Source organism: Rutidosis leptorrhynchoides, chromosome 2 (assembly GCF_046630445.1).
Source record: "Rutidosis leptorrhynchoides isolate AG116_Rl617_1_P2 chromosome 2, CSIRO_AGI_Rlap_v1, whole genome shotgun sequence".
Lineage (NCBI taxonomy): Eukaryota > Viridiplantae > Streptophyta > Magnoliopsida > Asterales > Asteraceae > Rutidosis > Rutidosis leptorrhynchoides.
In genome coordinates this window covers 340,919,841-340,935,972 of record NC_092334.1, presented here as the reverse complement: position 1 = coordinate 340,935,972, position 16,132 = coordinate 340,919,841, and positions in this window count along the sequence as shown.

Below are 16,132 nucleotides of genomic sequence, written 5' to 3'. Positions count from 1 at the left end.
CTTATGATTAAGATTTAATAAACTACTATGAATTAAATAAAATGTTTGAATAATACTCCATCCGTCCTAGATTAATTAATTGTACAGTATTATTTTTCGGGATGTTCGAATTAATTGACTAATTTCAATCATTACAAGGAAAATGGTCATTTGAAACGATCTTTTAGCGACAACTTATTATTTAGTCACTAATAATGCACTTTAGTTATCATTTAAAAAGTCTTCAATAATTTTTGCCACTATACAATATTAAATGACCAACCAAATGGTCACTATAGTGATCAACTTCAGTATTTTGGTCTCTAATAATGTTTTGTGACGGATCTAACCTATTTTGTTTACTAACTCAATTTAGTGTTATTAGTAGGGATGGCATCGGGCCGGGTTTGGGCCGGGTTTAGGTAATCCCATATCTGAACCCGATTAAGAAACCATGTCCCAAACCCGGCCTGAAACCCATCGAGTCCCCATACACGGTATGGTGCTACCGGCTCATGGTTCACACCATACGTAATGCTATGACGCTACCGGCTCCTTGGTTCACGCCATTACGCATTTGAGTCATACTCTTTTATAGTGCTACCGGCTCCTTGGTTCACACTTTGGCGCTACCGGCTCGTGGTTCACACCTCATTTTATAGTGCTACCAGCTCGTGGTTCACACTTTAGTGTTACCGACTCGTGGTTCACACTTTGATGCTACCGGCTCGTGGTGCTGGCATCAACCCAAATACCAAGATGTTACCGGCTCGTGGTTCACATCATGACACTCGTCACATACATGTTATGGTACTACCGGCTCGTTGGTTAATACCATAACATTCACAAATAAATACGCCATATACATATACGTATAATTATTCCACTCACCTTATCGACTAGGTGATGAATTAACCCACTCCACAAGCTTCAAGGCAAAGTACCTAATACATTAAGTACATAATCAACATGCAAGCTACTCGGACTAAACACCAACAATTAACTCTTGTGCATTTAATGACCCAATTGCATTAAATGACCCATTTACACCAAAACCGCCCATTTAAGACCAAGACTTATCATTATTCACTAAAAGCTAGTGATTAAAGTCCAATAACATCAACTAACACAACTTAGGGTATTTTCATACCCATCTTGCCCAACTAGGTCAACCATTACCCATTTGACTCATTTAAAGCCAAGACTCACAATTTGGTCAAACTTGAACCCATTTACAAGTCTTTCACTAACACATGTGTGTTAGTGATTTAACAACACATTTAATACTTACAACACCAAATTAGATGACCAAACCCTAGATTTACAAACCTTAGGGTTTCCATACATCAAATTTACCCAAATTCACCGATTTAACCCTAAAATGGGTGTTACAAGTCTCACATGAACAAACCCTAGCTATAAATCAAATTGAACTCAAAACTCGGAGTTAAAACTTACCAACACTATCAAAACGTAGCTAGAGATGCAGGGAACAACTTTAACACTTGTACTCGAGCAAGATTTGATCTCCTTCTTCCCCAAAGTGAGCTCTCTCACTCTGAAACTCTACTCTCTCTCTCTCTAGAACTTAATTTGGTGTAGGTGAAAGAGTGTTTAATGAGTTGAGGATAAGCTTGTATCAGTTTTTAAGTCCCCAAACCGTTCATCAAGTGAAAAGACCAAAACACCCCAATATATTCCCTTAAAAACGGGTCAAAATTGCCAATTCAGCGACATTGTCGCGTTCCGCGACCATATGTCGCATTCCGCGATGACCAGGTCGTGACAAAACCACCCAAAACGCGATAAAGTGGTCAGGTCGTGGGATTTCAAGGCATCGCGTTTCAACCCTATCTGTCGCGTATCGCGACACACCAGCGACTCTTTACTAGATGCACTCCAAACTTGAAATCTTAAGTCATTTACAATTACCACAGTTAAAATTTAAACGTTCGAGAGAGTAAATACGCACCTTAAACCATTTGCAAGGAAAAACGGGATGTTACATAATTGATAGAAATTAATTAGAAAAGTGAAATAATAAATTATGTGGGAATAATTTATTAGGTGACTAAGGAAAGAATTTGACAAGTGTCTTTTCTTGGTTATCTTTAAATGACAAGTGTCTTTCCTTGGTGATCTTAAAGATATCTTCATGGTGACTAAGGAAAAATTTGACAAGTGTCCTTTCTTAGGGATTAAGAATTCATGGTTGTTTGCCACCTATAGAAGCTAGAACTCTAGATTAGATGACAAGTAGATTAATTTCTAGTATAAATAGAGGTTGAAGTTGCCATTTAGAATTCATCTCATTTTCACTTACATAAATACATACACCACCAGTACATCACCACTTGCACCAGTTTCGTTGTACTCAAAGTAAGTTTATACGAATTCTCTTATCCAAAGAATTGTTTTAATATTTATAATTATAATGGTACTAGCTAGTTATTATAATTCTTGTAAATTTAACCACATAAATGGTAATAACAATACTAGTAGTCAACATATATTTACATTAAATAATTAGTAAACTAATGTAAAATGTAAAATACATTTATATGATAAACACATGGAAATGATTAAATTATGTGTATTTGATTATTAAATGTTTAATTGATGTTGTTATTGTATCTAACTTGGAAGTTTTATATTCCCAGGTGACAAAGGGAGAGAGAAGACTCAGTAATATTATACCACTGAGTTCTTGCTAGTAATCGGTGAGTGGAATTATCTTTGGGTGTAGCATAGAGTAGCACGTCGTGCTACATTGTATATAGTTGTTAGTTGCCATGTTAATATATGTTGTTACTAGTTGTTTGTGCACTGTTGATAGAACCTCGACTTGTAAGGTTTTGTTTGTTGTTTCGAACCTCGACTTGTTAGGTTCCGCTCATGAGGGATCTCGATCTGTTAGATCTTACTCAAGGAGGTCAATCTCGACTTGTTAGGTTGGGTCTTGTTGACCACTGTATGTTAAGTATAGTGCTGAATGACGCATTGCCTTCGTGTGGATGACTATACTGGGGATTCAGTGGTAAGACTAACGGTAGACTCCAATTTGAGCAAAGTTGTTGTAATAGATACTTCTTCTTGTTGTTGTTGTTGTTGTTGTTGTTATTGTTGTAGTTGTTGTACGAGTTGATACTGTATGCCAGATTTGTAGACAGTTCCATTCACTTAGCTTCGGCTAACCCCCTCACCTCCTCCCTTGCAGGTTATGGTTTGCTGTAGGGTATCGGGACAGGGATTGATGTGGAGATGATATTTTGACAAGCTCAACTCTGATGTCTAGTCTTTTATTAAAATGTTTGTTTACCATAACACCGGTCGTTTGTAATAATATAACTTATTAAAGTTGTAGTAATCACGCTTTATGTATGTATTAGGGTATTTTCGTGATCAAGACTTCCGCTGTGCATTGAAAAAAAAAATTAGGGTGTTAAATATTATTTAATATAGTAAAAAATTTGCCTTTCATAAAAAAATATGGTAAAAAATTTAATAGTCATGAGATATAGATGAGTTTATATGTTACATGTAGTTTATGCATTGTATGTCTTTTAGTACATTATGTTGTCATTTGTTTGTTATTTGTAATTTCTAGTTTTTGCATTGACTTGATTGGTGTGCTCGGCTCTTTCATTCGGTTTTCTTGTCGAGGTTAAGTAAAAAAAATTCTTCCGTAATTTATTTGTATATATGTTGGTGGGCCCTCATCGACTGATGAAGTGCTTCTTGTTATAGAAGGTATTACTAGAACTTTGTAATGAAGCTTATTGCGCCTGCAATTTTAAAAGTTAATATATTAAAGAATAAGGAAGAAGAAAGCAAACACAAGGATTTATAGTGATTGAGGAGGATATTAACTCACCTTTCTTAATTCACATCTCAATTCATTAATTGAGAGTTAGTCAACTAAAGAGTCTCTAAATTCATGTAGAGAGCCGATTTCACCAATTGTTCCTCAATAAACCACACTAGCACAAATTTTTCGATCCCTTTGAAAGATTCAAGTTCACTGCACTTACTAGTGTTCTTATCACAAGAACAAGCCTATTATCTTGATCACCTCAATGTATAGTAGTTCACAAGTAAACTTATAAAAATTTACAATAAAGCTTACAATTGTAAAATCTCTCTTGCTTGAAATCAATCAAAGAATATGAGATGAAAGATTGATAGGTTTGCTGTAATATCATAGGTTAAGTGTCCAAGAGGCGAGTCTTCAATTGACTCCAATGTTTTGCTTTTATAGGCAAGGGAGGTAATGTGACAGACGACTTGCGGTCGATACTGCAGCTCGAGGATTCTCTGCAGCTCGAGGAGTCGACCGCAGTTGTTGATGTTCAGATACACTGGCTGCTATAAAGCCATTGGTAGTCTTTTGACTTGCGCATTTTTTATTTTTACTCCTTTTTATCTGGAGAAAATTGTTTGATAAAATGAAAAAGTTGATATGCCAAAATGTTTGAAATTATTTTAAAAAGTATGTGTTAACAGAGACTCGTCACTTTGTGAAAGGCATCTTCTCTTGAAGTTTGCACGTATAACTAATAGGGAAATCTAAGAATTTAAATGTTCATAATATCAACTTCCAATTAGTGTTGTAAATCTCCCGAGATCTCCACGAGATCTCCTCCGAGATCTCGTTTTTAGAAGGAAACCGAGACGAGATGTTCATCTCCCGAGATTTCTCGATCAACGGGGTCAAACTTAGTCAAAGTCACGATTTCTCGGATTTTTTTGCTAATTTGTAAGATTTTTGTAGTGACCCGAACTTTTCCATGTTTATATATATTAAATGAAATTGATATTTATATGATTAAGTGTTTCCAACATGTTAAGCAATCAAACTTGTTAAGACTTGATTAATTGAAATAGGTTTTATATAGACAATTGACCACCTAAGTTGACCGGTGATTCACGAACGTTAAAACTTGTAAAAACTATATGATGTCATATATATGGATATATATATATATAGTTAACATACTATTATGATAAGTAAACATATCATTAAGTATATTAACAATGAACTACATATGTAAAAACAAGACTACTAACTTAATGATTTCGAAACGAGACATATATGTAACGATTATCGTTGTAACAACATTTAACTGTATATATCATACTAAGATATATTAATATATCATAATATCATGATAATTTAATAATTTAACATCTCTTTAGATATAATAAATAATGGGTTAACAACATTTAACAAGATCGTTAACCTAAAGGTTTCAAAACAACATTTACATGTAACGACTAACGATGACTTAACGACTCAGTTAAAATGTATATACATGTAGTGTTTTAATATGTATTCATACACTTTTGAAAGACTTCAAGACACTTATCAAAATACTTCTACTTAACAAAAATGCATACAATTACATCCTCGTTCAGTTTCATCAACAATTCTACTCGTATGCACCCGTATTCGTACTCGTACAATACACAGCTTTTAGATGTATGTACTATTGGTATATATACTCCAATGATCAGCTCTTAGCAGCCCATGTGAGTCACCTAACACATGTGGGAACCATCATTTGGCAACTAGCATGAAATATCTCATAAAATTACAAAAATATTAGTAATCATTCATGAGTTATTTACATGTAAACAAAATTACACATCCTTTATATCTAATCCATATACCAACGACCAAAAACACCTACAAACACTTTCATTCTTCAATTTTCTTCATCTAATTGATCTCTCTCGAGTTCTATCTTCAAGTTCTAAGTGTTTTTCATAAATTCTATAAGTTCTAGTTTCATAAAATCAAGAATACTTTCAAGTTTGCTAGCTTACTTCCAATCTTGTAAAGTGATCATCCAACCTCAAGAAATCTTTCTTATTTACAGTAATATATCTTTCTAATACAAGGTAATAATCATATTCAAACTTTGATTCAATTTCTATAACTATAACAATCTTATTTCGAGTGGAAATCTTACTTGAACTTGTTTTCGCGTCATGATTCTGCTTCAAGAACTTTCAAGCCATCCAAGGATCCTTTGAAGCTAGATCTATTTTTTCTCATTTCCAGTAGGTTTATCCAAAAAACCTGAGGTAGTAATGATGTTCATAACATCATTCGATTCATATATATAAAACTACCTTATTCGAAGGTTTAAACTTGAAATCACTAGAACATAGTTTAGTTAATTCTAAACTTGTTCGCAAACAAAAGTTAATCCTTCTAAATTGACTTTTAAAATCAACTAAACACATGTTCTATATCTATATGATATGCTAACTTAATGATTTAAAACCTGAAAACACGAAAAACACCGTAAAACCGGATATACGCCGTCGTAGTAACACCGCGGGCTGTTTTGGGTTAGTTAATTAAAAACTATGATAAACTTTGATTTAAAAGTTGTTATTATGGGAAGATGATTTTTCTTATGAACATGAAACTATATCCAAAAATCATGGGTAAACTCAAAGTGGAAGTATGTTTTCCAAAATGGTCATCTAGACGTCGTTCTTTCGACTGAAATGACTACCTCTTACAAAAATGACTTGTAACTTATATTTTCGACTACAAACCTATAATTTTTCTATTTAGATTCATAAAATAGAGTTCAATATGAAATCATAGCAATTTGATTCACTCAAAACGGATTTAAAACGCAGAAGTTATGGGTAAAACAAGATTGGATATTTTTTGATTGTTGTAGCTACGGGAAATATTGTAACAATTCTATACAAATCATATCCTAGCTAACTTATATTGTATTATACATGTATTCTAATATATTATGTAATCTTGGGATACCATAGACACGTATGCAAATGTTTTGACATATCATATCGACCCATGTATATATATTATTTGAAACAACCATAGACACTCTATATGCACTAATGTTGGAGTTAGCTATACAGGGTTGAGGTTGATTTCAAAAATATATATACTTTGAGTTGTGATCTAGCCTAAGATGTGTATACACTGTGTAGCGACCCCGACAAATCGTCAAGTGACGGCGTCGTCTACGTAGGTCCCATTGCATGGTCATAAGTCTTTAAGACAAAGTTTGACCAAAATATGTCGCCTTCATTTCAAAATAAAGATTGTTCCCAAAGTTTTCAAGAATTGTTCAACCAAAAGTTAAGTTACAAGGTTATAAGTACATTTGAAATCTAGGCGACACGGTTTAAAGTAAAGTCAAAGACGCTCCAAGTAATGCATGTATACTCGACATCCAATGCAAGTATCAAATAGTGAGCGGAAGCATGTTTCACATATCGTGTAAGACCTGAGAAAAACATAGAAATCTGTCAACGAAAACGTTGGTGAAATCATAGGTTTAAGTAAGTAAGTGAGTAAAAGTAAGTAAGTCGAACCACAAGGTTTGCAAAGTTGAAATAATAGTAACACATTCTAAAAGTTAATATTCACGAGCACCCAATTATCAAAGCTTAACATTCCATCCATTGTATACCCCATCCATAGTGCTAGAACAAATACTGATTCTCGAAAATATATTTCATCCGTAGACGGTAGCGAACCGTCAAAGATGAGGGTTGTCAACCCATATGGCCATATAACATAAGTTCTCGCTTACACCCGGCAAGTGTAACTAATGATAATCGAATTGAGGATTTTTGTTCTAAACTCGTATGTAGAATGTTTGTTTTCCCGTTCTTGTGTTCACTTAGTTCAAAAGAATCGTTTATGTTTTCTCATCCCAAATATAAGTTCAAAAAGAGTAAAAGTGGGACTATGATCTCACCTTGAGAGCGAGAGTTATAAAAGTACTTCAACAAGTAAATGCGTGCAAAGACAACGCTAGTCTTGACCTAAACATATAGGTTATATCAATAACGGTAAACACAAACGGTCAAAGATGTTCAATTAGTCCTATGGCTCGTTACGACTCGATTATGAAGCATGTGAGTCAAATTGTCAAGTTTCATGCAAGATACAAGTATAGAATCATGTTAGAAAGATTGCATAATTAATTGGTTAAGTTTGACAAAAAGTCAAACTTGGTCAAAGTCAACGAAAAAGTCAACATGTTCGGGTCGGGTCCCGGACTATTTTTCTATGCTAAATATTCATATACAAGTATATTAAAACAAGTTTCATGTGAACCGGAGGTCGATAGCTAGTCAAACATTTTACGTGAAAAGGGACAAAGTGGGCAGAATCTGGCCAGGCCAGATTGCGCGCCGCGCGGGGAAGGGGCGCGCCGCGCCACCCTCTGTGCAGGCATTTTCTGTTTTTCAAAAGTGTACACGAGCCAAAACCTATTCTAACACAACACTTGACCCGCAAACGCTTATAACGCCTATCATACATCGTTGGAAAGGTATTTTGACGAGGAATGCAACTAAACACATATCATCAATCAAACTTTCACTTTAAACAACCAAAAACCGCAATTAAATACTCATAATCAAAGTTCAAGTTCCAAAAACGCATTTTATGATTCGGGCAACCAACTTACATGTATGTTATGCCGTTTCGAAGGTAATCAAACACACATTGCAACAAAACACTAACAATTAACATTCCATGGCATTCAAGCATCCAAAAATTCATCTCAAGAACTAGCAAACCCTAATCAAGCATCACAAAATCAATAATCATGTTTTTGGAGTTTCCTTAATCAACCTATACATCAAAACGAAACTAATGATACTAGTAACACTTTTAAAACATGCACTTTAACAATCTAACAACATTTGATCATCCAAAATCAAGGATTTAGCAAGTAATTTTCATATTGAACTAGTTACACCAAAAACAACGAATCGAGCATACAAATTACATACACGACATCACAATGAGCCATAGACACTAATTAACAACTTTATAACTCAAAAATCTCAAGAACACATAAAATTAGTGATTTTAGAAAGTTACCCAAAAGAGATGAAGTTGGTATCAAATTGAAGAGGATGAAGAGAGGATTCCAAATATGTATTTTGTTTTGATTGAAGCTTGCTAGATCATGAATGGATGATGAATCTTGATGATGAAGATTGAAAGAAAAGTTGAAAGTGTTAAAGGAAAATGGAAATGAAAATGGAAATGAATGAATGGATGAGAAAGGGTGTTGACTAGTTGACCTAGTCACACCTTTGATCACTTGGCAAAAATGGTCCCTCTAGTTCGGGTGCGGGTGCGTGAATTAACCAAACGAATTATTTTAAATTACACGAGAGTACGGGAGACGTTATCTTCCAACAACGAGAATATTTAAAATGTTACATAACAAAGGATACGAATCTAGATACGAAGGGTATTATTTAAAAAGAAAAAGACGGGCGTTAAAATAATTTAACGGAAAAATGCGGGATGTTACATTATCCACACCTCAAAAGAAATTTCGTCCCGAAATTTAGTTGGAAGTAGTAGTCGATATCTCTTACTCGAGACTTTACGTTGTCCATGCAATGAATAAGTGAAAATACGTCCTTGAGTGTTCTCATGAGTTGGATAGTCAGGGTTTTACGTTGTATTTGGGTTTGGTTTTACGATCCCCGGTTTCAACTGGTTTTCCCTATGAAGAGAAGTTGTCATCGATAGTTGATGTATCTAGCAGGATTGCACGCTCCTGTTCCGCAGGACACGTTTCTAAGTTTGTTACACGAAATGTAGGGTAAACGGAAACTTAATTGAGTCGGGAGTTCTAAACGGTAGGAAGCGGTTCCAATACGCCCCAAGGTTTCAGAAGGTTCAATATTGAGGATATAGTCTTTCTCGATTTCCCAAAATGGATTACACCCTTCCAAGGTGCGGTTTCCCAATATTACGCGGTTACACACTGGGTTTGGTGAGGTTCTCCTCTAAGTTTGGTATAACTCTTCTGGCGACAATGGGTTGTCTCGAGCCCTTCTCGGACTTGAACGATCTCAATTGTTGTTTCTTGATGGAGTTCAGATTTCGGTGGTTGATGCTTTGGTTAAATGAGCAGGGGTATGACATTAGCGGTCATATAGGGTTTCGGAAAGCGCGTGTGAACACACGAGTGGTGACTACTGTTGTAAGAGTGATCTACTAAAGGTGACAATACGAGTTTGTGACATGTCTTTCCAAGACGTAAATCGTTCGTTTGCTCGGTTCATCGGTTTGTGGGTGGTACGCGGTACTCATGTCTAAGCGGGTCTCCAAGGTTTCTTGTAAAACTAGAAGTGAAACGAGTATTTTGATACGGGATAATTGACAAAGATACACCGTGTTGGAATAGAATCTCTTAAGATATGTTTGAACAAGTCAGTTAGGGTTCGAAAAAAATGTTCGTTAGGACTATTCACCCTCGTGGCGAATACTAATGTAATATGAGGAGTTTCTCTATCCAATGAGAAATTTTACAAAAAGTTTCCTTATACGGGAGTGCGAGCGATAAATATAGAAGTGAAATGAGGACTTAGAATAGGATGAGTTTACATCTCGAGGTTGCCATAACGTGCCTCTAGTTGTCAAAAGTTGAAGTCTGAAAGAGAAACGAGGTAGTACACGTAGTTGTATAGTTCGGGGTTGAATAATAGTTGGCCGATTATCAGAATTCACAAGGGCGTTAAGTCAAAGAAGAGTGAAGTATCGTTGGATTGTGTGTTATCTTAAATTCCAGTAATATCAGACGGTAACGGTGAAATAACAGAGGTATGTAGTGTGGTACGTGATGACGAGAATATTGATCGGATCCACAATTTAGTATTTGAATTCTTCGTGCAAAATAACGAATTTCCGTTCCGTTGATTTCGAGTCGAGGGAGTATGCCTTTCGGCGTCCAACTAGAAATATTTCCATATTTGAGTCTCATCTGGTGTTGTACGAATTTAGCTAGAAATGTTGGTGTGAAGAATCACGCACAAGGTTCGAACACGGAGAGGTTTAAAGTTTTCCCTTAGTGAGTTAACGAGTTTAAAAGTCGGGTAACACGAGAAAAGTCAGAAATGAATCTTTGGTAATAACAGACGAGATCTAAGATTTTTTTTTTTTTTTTTTTTTTTTTTTTTTTACGAATACAAGTCCGAGTTGGTAGAGTTTCCTGATTACATGTGGCTTGATTTCGAGATTGATTGTAATGCCTTGACCATTAACATCATGGTCTAGAAAATTGGACTTCGTTCAACAGAAATTCTCACTCGGAGAATTTGGTATAGAGTTGCTCTTTTCTCAAAAGTTCGAGCGTAAGATGGTGATGTTGTTCGTTTTCCTTCTTTACTTAAATAAGTTAAGATGTCATCCATAAATACGATAACAGATTTGTCTAGATAAGTTGCATACGTGGTTTAGGAGGTTCATGAATACGGACGGAGTCCTAAATAAATCAAACGGTACTAAGAGAGATTTACAACTAACGTTGCGAGTTCGGAAGATGGCTTAGGAGACATCGTCTCCCTTAACCCCCAATTGGTGATAACCGGAACGGAGGTCGTTTTGGAATACACACGGAATTCATGCAAGAAATCATGAGGTCATGGATGCGAGGGAGAGGGTATCGGTTTCCAACCGAAAATTACTCAGTTCACAATAATCTATACAAGATGATGGGGAAACATTTTTTTTTTTTTTTTTTTTTTTTTTTTTTTAACGAAAAGGTTCCGAGCTCCCTAGTTCTATAGGTGTCAAGTCAAAAGTCTTAACGTATATCCTCCAATAAAATTTATAGGCACACAATATTTTTCGTTGGTCACTTAAATTGCCTAAGTAGTGTCTAGGGGAAAAAGGTGGAATATAAAGAGCACGAGTCAAATCCTTGGTTATAAAACGTCTAACGGTACTCGAATCGAATAAGTATGAAATATACGGTTTGTTGTGAAGAAACGTACCCGTGACTAGTCCATCATCGTCTCGGGCATCCTAGGTGTCGATGTTGTAAGTTCAACGGCGCGCGTTGGTTTTTGCTTTATTCTTTGGGCATTCATTCCTAAAATGACCCGATTGGCCACATGCGTAACAAGTGACCGACTTTTGTGTGTTGGGTCCCTTCCGAGTGACGGGGGTGGCACTCCCACAATGTTTGGCGATGTGACCACTTCCTTGGCGCCGGTGGCGAAACCTGCCACATCCTTCAAAGTGATGCTTGTGGCATTCGTTACAAAAAGGTAGTTTTCCGGCATAGCCTTTCTTGTCGTTGGAGGTGAAAGGCTTCTTGGCGGGGTTGTTGTTATTGTTGTGGTTGCTTGATTGAGAGGCTTCCCATGTTCTTTTATTGCCGCTCGATTGGTTCTCGATCATTGGTGCCGGTGCTTCCATTTCAGTTACCGTTTCTAAAGTTTGGTGGGCCTTTGCTAAAGCCTCTTGTAGGTTAGTGGGTTGGGATGCCATTACCCCGTGTTGAATGCTCTTAGGAAGGCCATCCATGTAAAGTTCGACTCTTAGTGATTCGGGAGTCATGAGATTCGGACACATTGAGACTAGTTTGGTAAACCGTTGATTATAAGCTCCGAGGTCATTCCCGACCGTTTTCAAATTCCTTAGCCCTTGCTCGAGCCTTCGAGTCTCGTCGCGCAGGAAGTATTCGGTGATCATTCTTTCTCTTAATTCGGCCCAAGAGAGTGTAAGGGCTTCATCGATACCCACTGATTGTACGTACTTGTTCCACCACGAGAGAGCAATGCCGGTGAAAGTGAGGGTGGAAAACTTGACCTTATCTTGGTCTCGACAGCCGCTTGTGTTAAAAACGGTCTCCATTTGTTCAAACCATCGGGTGAGAGTAACCGGTCCTCCGGTTCCATCGAAAGTGGGAGGGTTGTACTTCATGAAGTTCTTGTAGGAGTAACCTTCGCTTGAATTACCGGCTCCATGATTGTTGTTGTTAGAAAAGTGATCGGCCACGGCCGTACCCACGGCGGTGGTTATCATTCGTTGAAGAGCTTGTTCAAGAGTTTCGAGAGGAGTGTTGTGTTGACCTTGGTGAGCCATTGTTCCTTCATGACACAAGAATATCGTTGGTTAGTATTTTCAACAATACTAACCGCAGTATGGAATAAGGATAGAGAGAGAATTTTCCTTGACTCGCCTTAAATTCTTTTATGTCATAATGTCGGAACGTCCATGTGAATCACCGTAATATAATCCCGGAAATTATATTACCCTGATTCTCATGTGCATTTAACATTACTTCATAAAGTCAAGGTGGCGCGTCAACAAAATTTATCAACGTAAGATCAAGATCGAATACGAGTTAGATATGATTGAAGAGTTCGAGTATAAATGCACAAATAGTCAAGTAATTCCTACTTCAGTCTATATGCCGGTTGTAGTCTAGATTCACCTATGTACCCTATGACTCGGGGTGGACACAAATGAACTCTAAATCCCTACAACCAAAGCTCTGATACCACTTGTAGCGACCCCGACAAATCGTCAAGTGACGGCGTCGTCTACGTAGGTCCCATTGCATGGTCATAAGTCTTTAAGACAAAGTTTGACCAAAATATGTCGCCTTCATTTCAAAATAAAGATTGTTCCCAAAGTTTTCAAGAATTGTTCAACCAAAAGTTAAGTTACAAGGTTATAAGTACATTTGAAATCTAGGCGACACGGTTTAAAGTAAAGTCAAAGACGCTCCAAGTAATGCATGTATACTCGACATCCAATGCAAGTATCAAATAGTGAGCGGAAGCATGTTTCACATATCGTGTAAGACCTGAGAAAAACATAGAAATCTGTCAACGAAAACGTTGGTGAAATCATAGGTTTAAGTAAGTAAGTGAGTAAAAGTAAGTAAGTCGAACCACAAGGTTTGCAAAGTTGAAATAATAGTAACACATTCTAAAAGTTAATATTCACGAGCACCCAATTATCAAAGCTTAACATTCCATCCATTGTATACCCCATCCATAGTGCTAGAACAAACACTGATTCTCGAAAATATATTTCATCCGTAGACGGTAGCGAACCGTCAAAGATGAGGGTTGTCAACCCATATGGCCATATAACATAAGTTCTCGCTTACACCCGGCAAGTGTAACTAATGATAACCGAATTGAGGATTTTTGTTCTAAACTCGTATGTAGAATGTTTGTTTTCCCGTTCTTGTGTTCACTTAGTTCAAAAGAATCGTTTATGTTTTCTCATCCCAAATATAAGTTCAAAAAGAGTAAAAGTGGGACTATGATCTCACCTTGAGAGCGAGAGTTATAAAAGTACTTCAACAAGTAAATGCGTGCAAAGACAACGCTAGTCTTGACCTAAACATATAGGTTATATCAATAACGGTAAACACAAACGGTCAAAGATGTTCAATTAGTCCTATGGCTCGTTACGACTCGATTATGAAGCATGTGAGTCAAATTGTCAAGTTTCATGCAAGATACAAGTATAGAATCATGTTAGAAAGATTGCATAATTAATTGGTTAAGTTTGACAAAAAGTCAAACTTGGTCAAAGTCAACGAAAAAGTCAACATGTTCGGGTCGGGTCCCGGACTATTTTTCTATGCTAAATATTCATATACAAGTATATTAAAACAAGTTTCATGTGAACCGGAGGTCGATAGCTAGTCAAACATTTTACGTGAAAAGGGACAAAGTGGGCAGAATCTGGCCAGGCCAGATTGCGCGCCGCGCGGGGAAGGGGCGCGCCGCGCCACCCTCTGTGCAGGCATTTTCTGTTTTTCAAAAGTGTACACGAGCCAAAACCTATTCTAACACAACACTTGACCCGCAAACGCTTATAACGCCTATCATACATCGTTGGAAAGGTATTTTGACGAGGAATGCAACTAAACACATATCATCAATCAAACTTTCACTTTAAACAACCAAAAACCGCAATTAAATACTCATAATCAAAGTTCAAGTTCCAAAAACGCATTTTATGATTCGGGCAACCAACTTACATGTATGTTATGCCGTTTCGAAGGTAATCAAACACACATTGCAACAAAACACTAACAATTAACATTCCATGGCATTCAAGCATCCAAAAATTCATCTCAAGAACTAGCAAACCCTAATCAAGCATCACAAAATCAATAATCATGTTTTTGGAGTTTCCTTAATCAACCTATACATCAAAACGAAACTAATGATACTAGTAACACTTTTAAAACATGCACTTTAACAATCTAACAACATTTGATCATCCAAAATCAAGGATTTAGCAAGTAATTTTCATATTGAACTAGTTACACCAAAAACAACGAATCGAGCATACAAATTACATACACGACATCACAATGAGCCATAGACACTAATTAACAACTTTATAACTCAAAAATCTCAAGAACACATAAAATTAGTGATTTTAGAAAGTTACCCAAAAGAGATGAAGTTGGTATCAAATTGAAGAGGATGAAGAGAGGATTCCAAATATGTATTTTGTTTTGATTGAAGCTTGCTAGATCATGAATGGATGATGAATCTTGATGATGAAGATTGAAAGAAAAGTTGAAAGTGTTAAAGGAAAATGGAAATGAAAATGGAAATGAATGAATGGATGAGAAAGGGTGTTGACTAGTTGACCTAGTCACACCTTTGATCACTTGGCAAAAATGGTCCCTCTAGTTCGGGTGCGGGTGCGTGAATTAACCAAACGAATTATTTTAAATTACACGAGAGTACGGGAGACGTTATCTTCCAACAACGAGAATATTTAAAATGTTACATAACAAAGGATACGAATCTAGATACGAAGGGTATTATTTAAAAAGAAAAAGACGGGCGTTAAAATAATTTAACGAAAAAATGCGGGATGTTACACACTGGGTTGTGGATTGATCCAAGATAATAAATATCGATTTATTTATGTACATCTAACTATGAACAACTAGTTGTAGGTTACTAACGAGGACAGCTGACTTAATAAACTTAAAACATTAAAACGTATTAAAAATGTTGTAAATATATTTTGAACATACTTTGATATATATGTACATATTTGTTATAGGTTCGTGAATCAACCAGTGTCCAAGTCTTACTTCCCGACGAAGTAAAAATCTGTGAAAGTGAGTTATAGTCCCACTTTTAAAATCTAATATTTTGGGATGAGAATACATGCAATTTTATAAATGTTTTACGAAATAGACACAAGTAAATGAAACTACTTTATATGGGTGAATGATCGAAGCCGAATATGCCCCTTTTTAGCTTGGTAGCCTAAGAATTTGGGAACAGACCCCCAAATTGACGCGAATTCTAAAGATAGATCTATCGGGCCCAACAAGCC